This window comes from Physeter macrocephalus, chromosome 11, assembly GCF_002837175.3.
Source record: "Physeter macrocephalus isolate SW-GA chromosome 11, ASM283717v5, whole genome shotgun sequence".
NCBI lineage: Eukaryota > Metazoa > Chordata > Mammalia > Artiodactyla > Physeteridae > Physeter > Physeter macrocephalus.
The window spans coordinates 170,110,932-170,117,298 of NC_041224.1; positions in this window are offsets into that span (position 1 = coordinate 170,110,932).

The window sequence follows — 6,367 nt, forward strand, 5'->3', positions numbered from 1 at the left end:
AGAAGACCTAAATAGACATTTCTCCAAAGAAGATATACAGATCGCCAACAAACACATGAAAGAATGCTCGACATCATTAATCATTAGAGAAATGCAAATCAAAACTACAATGAGATATCATCTCACACCGGTCAGAATGGCCATCATCAAAAAATCTAGAGACAAAAAATGCTGGAGAGGGTGTGGAGAAAAGGGAACACGCTTGCACTGCTGGTGGGAATGTAAATTGATACAGCCACTATGGAGAACAGTATGGAGGTTCCTTAAAAAACTACAAATAGATCTACCATACGACCCAGTCCTTTTAAAAAATGTATTGTCAGAGTCCATACCGAGTCTGGGGGCCTATGAGCTTTCCCTTGCGTCTCCAGGACGGGCTGTCCCCCCGTTCTGGAAGTAGGAGTTCGGCACCTGCACGGGCAGCCTGACCTCGCTGGAGGAGTCCTCGGAGCAGCTGAAGGACATGGTGGCCTTCCTCCTTTGCAGCAGCTTCTCCCTGGAAGGGGCCTGGGAGAAGGGGGGACTCCCCAGAAGGGACTCAGCAGATCATGGCCACATGCGTGCATACAGGGTAGGGACGCAATCCACAGGGGCAGCATGACTTGAGAATGTGGGTCATCTTGTATTTTCCTGCAGTGGGGAGAACAGTGGTGCAGGAGGCAAGAGACCTAAGCTCTGGCCACGGCCAGGAGGATATACCACTGGGACAGTCTTGGCAGCTGCCTGAAGGGCGTGCTGCTAGCACCCTGTCAGCAGCAGAATGAAACCTTGGTGTGCCTGCCACGGCTTTCTAGCTGGGCAACCCAGGACAAGCGGTTAACCTCTCTGGGCTTTTTTTCCTCATCTGGAAAATGGGACCACCAGCCTCCCCCCTGCCCACCTCTGGGCCTGCTGTGAGCACCCAGCATGCCCCTGGGAGCGCGAGTCAGCCCTTCCAGACAGATCATTGTGCTGTGTGAACCAAACCCGTTCGGAACTTGTCTGGCTCCTTTAACTTCGGGCACCTCAGTGAGATTTTTGAAAAAGCTCCCTGGCAGCGGGGAGAGCGCGCCTGGCTGGGTAAATGCCCAGGGATTTGTGGCAGAGCCTTGGCCAGGCTGTTAGCTGCTAGGTCATGTCTCTGTCAGGAAAGCTGGGTCATGTTCTTGGCCAGAGGCGGCCGCTGGTGGTCACTAATGCAGAGTGGCTGCCTCTCGGGGGACGTGCCCGCCATGGGGCCGCCTCCCTGCTGTGTTTTTTGAGGTTTCATTCCAGCCACTGCTTGTCACGGGTTGGGGAGATGGGGGGAGTGGAGAGCCAGATCCCTCATTCCGCTAACCCCTTCTGGACACTTGTGTGAAGTCTGGGAATGTACTCTGCTGGATGGATGGGCAGCCAGTGTCAACAGCCGGCCCCAGGTTTCTTTACGGAGGACGCAGATTGGAGATTTCATCTTGGGTCTGAGACATTTATTAAAACTTGCCCGGTTTGGGCTCCTGCCAGAGGGGCCCAGGCTGCCTCTGATGAGAAACAAGGCTGCCCACAGTGCGTGCTGCTTTTCATGTGTGAAGTATGTGTCTGAGCGGTTTTCTTGATGGTTGGGAAGGGGGTGTGCAGAACCGCAGCTGCTGGCTGGGCCCCTGCAGGGCTGGCCCTGGAACACACCGCTGTTTGTGGCAGGTAGCAGCTGGGAGGGCCTCACGGCTCATCCTGGCCAGCCTTTCATTTTATTTTATTTTATTATTATTATTTTTTTTGCTGTACGCGGGCCTCTCACTGCTGTGGCCTCTCCCGTTGCGGAGCACAGGCGCTGGACGCGCAGGCCCAGCGGCCATGGCTCACGGGCCCAGCCGCTCCGCAGCATGTGGGATCTTCCCCGACCGGGGCACGAACCAGTGTCCCCTGCATCGGCAGGCGGATTCTCAACCACTGCGCCACCAGGGAAGCCCAAGCCTTTCATTTTAGATGCAGAAGCTGAGGCTCGAGAGAGAAAGGGACTTGCCTAAATCCCAAAGCCAGGCTGGAACCCAGGACTCGTGGCTCCCATCTGTAAAATGGCCACAGTGGAGGTGTGACAATTACAAGATGCTTTGCACAGAGGTTCCCATTGCTGCCCAGAGGAAGTGCTCTGCAGAGCCATGGTCTAGCCACACCTCACCATCCCAGTGGTTACCAGATAGCTTTCTGTTTAACATCGATGCATCTGCCCGTTGGCTGCTGGGAGAAATGGCCAGGCTGCCATCATGGATTCAGTTGGCAGCCTTGAGGGGATGCAGGGAGTCCCCCAGAAGGAGGCGCCTTGGCCTTGAGGAGTGCTGCCGGTCTCTTGTGAGTGTCCCTGGCATATGCTCCCTGCTGAGTGCTGTTCTTCAGACATCAACGTGGCAGGCACACCAAGGTTTCATCCTGCTGCTGACAGGGTGCTAGCAGCACGCCCTTCAGGCAGCTGCCAAGACTGTCCCAGTGGTATATCCTCCTGGCTATGGCCTGAAGCTTTCATAAGCCCCACTACAGGGACCAGAAAACATTCAGGGGGGAAAAAAAAACAACATAAGCAGGGAAAGTCACACAGGTCATCCTGGGCAGCTTCTACTGAGGCAGGAGGATTGAGCAGGGCTCAGTGGGGTCTGTGGACTCATGGGGCAGAGGAGACCCTGGGGCCTCCTTCGAGGTTCCCACTTCCTGGGGACCCTCTGCCTCTGATTCTCCTAGAGGTCTTCATTTGTGTTCACGGGCCCCTTGAGGTCTGCGGAGAAAATTCAGAGGGTCTATGAAACTGGGCGGGAAAAAATTTGCATTTTTATTTTCATAGCCTCAAACTGAAATTGAGTGTTTCCTTCCATTATGATTGTAATGAAAAAAAAAAAAAACAAACAGCACCACGTCAGCAGACCCTGTGATTTGGTGGCTGCCCAAAGAAATCACAGACATGCTCATGTCACACTGCAGTCCTTCCTGACATCTCAAAAATATCCTGTATGTTGATCACTACTTCAAAATTCCAAGGGTAGGTCTGCCATCTTGTTCCTTGCTTGAGTTGCTAATGAAGAAGCATACCTATCACCGTATCGTAGTTTTTTCATAATTTGATAACTGCATTTTCAGCATAATTGGTTTCCTTTGTAATCCTATGCATTTCCTTTTACACAGTTAAAAATACTACTTCTATGCAGGTCCATAGCTGCACCAGACTTCCAAAGGGGTCCAGGGCGAGTACAAAATTAAGACTGTTTTAGACCAATAATTACCAGCAATCTTCCTCATCTCTATGTCACATAAAAGTAAAAGCTATATTTTTATGATGGCTACTTGGACCTCCTCCTTCACTGAGCTGCTTTGAACTTTGGGTCCTGAGGGCTTTGATCTGTGCGAATTCTATTTTTTAACATTTTTTCACTTGATTTCTTGGCAGGCAGAGGTGCCTTGTGCCACCATTGCTGGCTTTTGCTGCCCTCTGGTGGTCACAATGAGGCCCGTTCCCAAGGACAAACTGGAATGGCTGGTGCAGGCCTGCTGCTCCATGGGGGGTGAGCAGGGACAACCGGTTCACATTGGCGACCCAGGTCAGTGTCCACTCTCGTGCATGATTCTGACAGCTGCACGTGGACTTCTGCCTGAGAAGACGGGAACTTGCTGTGTTCCTGAGCTCCCCTGACTTGTCCTCATCTTTCCCAGCGGTCCTGGGGGTTAAGGCCCTGGTCAAGACCCAGGTTACTGCAGTAGCACTAGGGCTGGGTTTGCAGGTGCCCTTCAGGTTTTTTCTTTGTTGTTTTTTTGTTTTGGTTTGGTTTTTGCTGTACGCGGGCCTCTCACTGTTGTGACCTCTCTCTTTGCAGAGCACAGGCTCCGGACGCGCAGGCTCTGCGGCCATGGCTCACAGGCCCAGCCGCTCCGCGGCATGCGGGATCCTCCCGGACCGGGACACGAACCCGTGTCCCCTGCATCGGCAGGCGGACTCTCAACCGCTGCGCCACCAGGGAAGCCCTGCCCTTCAGGTTTGAAGGTGATGCCCTTGGCAGAATAGCCAGCCTCATCCATTAGTCCCTGTGAACTTCAAGTGAACCGGGGGTGGGGGAAGCAGGTGGTGGAGGATGTCAGCGGAGCTGTTTGTCTTGAAATTTGAAATCATAGGAACTGCTAATCTAGGCTATGGTTCAGTGGCATATCTGGGCAGGGGATGGCTTCCTTCCAAATGTTAACTTGAACCGAAAGCCATTGATCCCCAGTGTATTAACTCAATCTGATGGCAAGTGAGCAGATCCAAGTGTGGAAGCTTCCCAGGCCTCTTGGAGGCTCTCAGAGGGCCTGATGAGAGCTTGGGATTGGGTCTTGGGTGAGAGTCAGAGTTCAGAGTAATTGAACTCACTCAGCTGCTTAACAAACAAAATCAGCCAAAGCCCAGCCTTCTGTAAAAATGCAATCATCATTTGTCACCTCCCTCACAGAAAGATGATCTCAGGACCACCCAAAGCAGAGTGTCGGCAGTTTTATCACTAGTGGGATGAATGAACCCAATACATCCATCTTTGCTGTCTTCGTGTGTGCTCTGATATCTGGCCGGGGGTAGGGATGCTGTTGGTTGTCAAGCAACAGAGTTTCTGTCTAGGTTATGTGACTCGGTCTGTACCAAGATAAACTCAAAATCGCAATCTGTGTGATGACAGTGTTGGACTAAATGCCCCCTAGTCTCCTCCAGCAATCACACCAAGCATTTAAGATTCCATGCTCTGAAACTATGCCCCTCAAAATGGACTAGAAGTCAGCAAGCATTCTGGGTTGGTAAAGTCCCGATTCCTGGTGTCCTCCCTGGACTTCTCCAATTTACAGTGGTTCTGTGACTAGAGCTGCTCTTGGGGAAAGAACCATAAACTACTCAACGTGTTCAAATCAGATAGTACCAGCCAGTGCAGGACCCAGTGGAATTCACTTTCTTCTTTCATCTGCAGAACTGTTGGGTATCAAAGATCTTTCCAAACCTGACTACGGGGAACCTGTGGTGTGTCAGCCAGGGCATGTTCCAGTGTTCTGCCTTCTCAGCTGACCAGTCTCGAAGCTGTCAGCGCCTGCAGTACGTCTGGGCTTAAGGGGGCTGTTACTCTGACCTAGGAGAGAATTGGGTGGGTTTCCAGTTCCTGAATGCGTAGGCTTATGGTGCAATGACTTAAGGAATAAAGTCATAAAACACAGGCCTGTAGCCCACAGCAAATATCCCTCTGATTGCTTTCTTTGCATCCCAGTGCTGGGTCTCACCAGAGCAGCTTGTCTTTCAGCTCAAACATGTTTTGATTAAATATATTTCTATCAGTGGAAGGCTCACAGTCCAATCTAACAGAAGCGCCAAAGTTTTGCTTGGTATTTTGAGACATCTTGGAGGTTAGTGGGGCTTTGAAAGCAAAGGTGAAGGCAAGCAACTCAATTAAGCAAAGCATTTCACGTGGTATTTGCCAGGTGTTTGAAAGCAATACCGTCGGTCCATTTTTTCAAAGGCCGAGGGTGATATTACACTGACGCGACACACGAGGGCCCCCTAACTAGCACACAGTAAGGTAAGGACGTGACAGAGACATTAAAAATAACTGTTGCAGCCCATTGTTGCAGACAGAGGAAGATTCTAGCCAGGTCAGCCCGGCTTGCACTACAAATAATAGAATTTAGTGCTGCTTTCAACTTATTTTTAAAGCATTCATGGGCGCTTAGCTATTAGAATGGCCTCATGATAGGGGAAGATTATCTCTAATATGGTGATAGGGCATAAACACCAAGATCCAGGGGATTCTATTCGTTTATTCACACAAATGTTTTGGGAGCCTACTCTGTGCCCAGATCTTAGAAATAAAATGCTGCAGGAGACAAGATGCAGTTCTCAGGGACCTTGTGGTCATTTACAAGTGTGTGTGTGCTCACGTGTGTACACACATCCACACACCCACAGTAAATATCCTCCAGCACGATGGTCTCAGCTCTCTCCTGTCCCCTGCCAGGGGAATGCCCTGCAGAAGAGCTCTCACTTCGGCTGGGATCCCAGCACACGATCGCCCTTCAGTTCTGACTTGCGATAGCATATTTGATTGTAAATGAGAACAAATGACAACCTTGGTCAGGGACCACCTTGAATCTTTCTAATTTATAAAAATCATGTTCAAACTTCAATATTTAAACTTCTATTAGCAGTAGATTAATTGCTGCACATCTCACAACAGATGGGCCAAAACCCCATGTCACACTTCGAGCTGACTGTTCTAGTGTGTGATGGCTTTAGAGTGACCAATTTTAGGTTCTGCCCCAAACACAGAAAAACAATTGCATTCATCAAAATCCTTAGTTCTGGGCTTCCCTGGTGGCGCAGTGGTTGAGAGTCCGCCTGCCGATGCAGGGGACACGGGTTTAT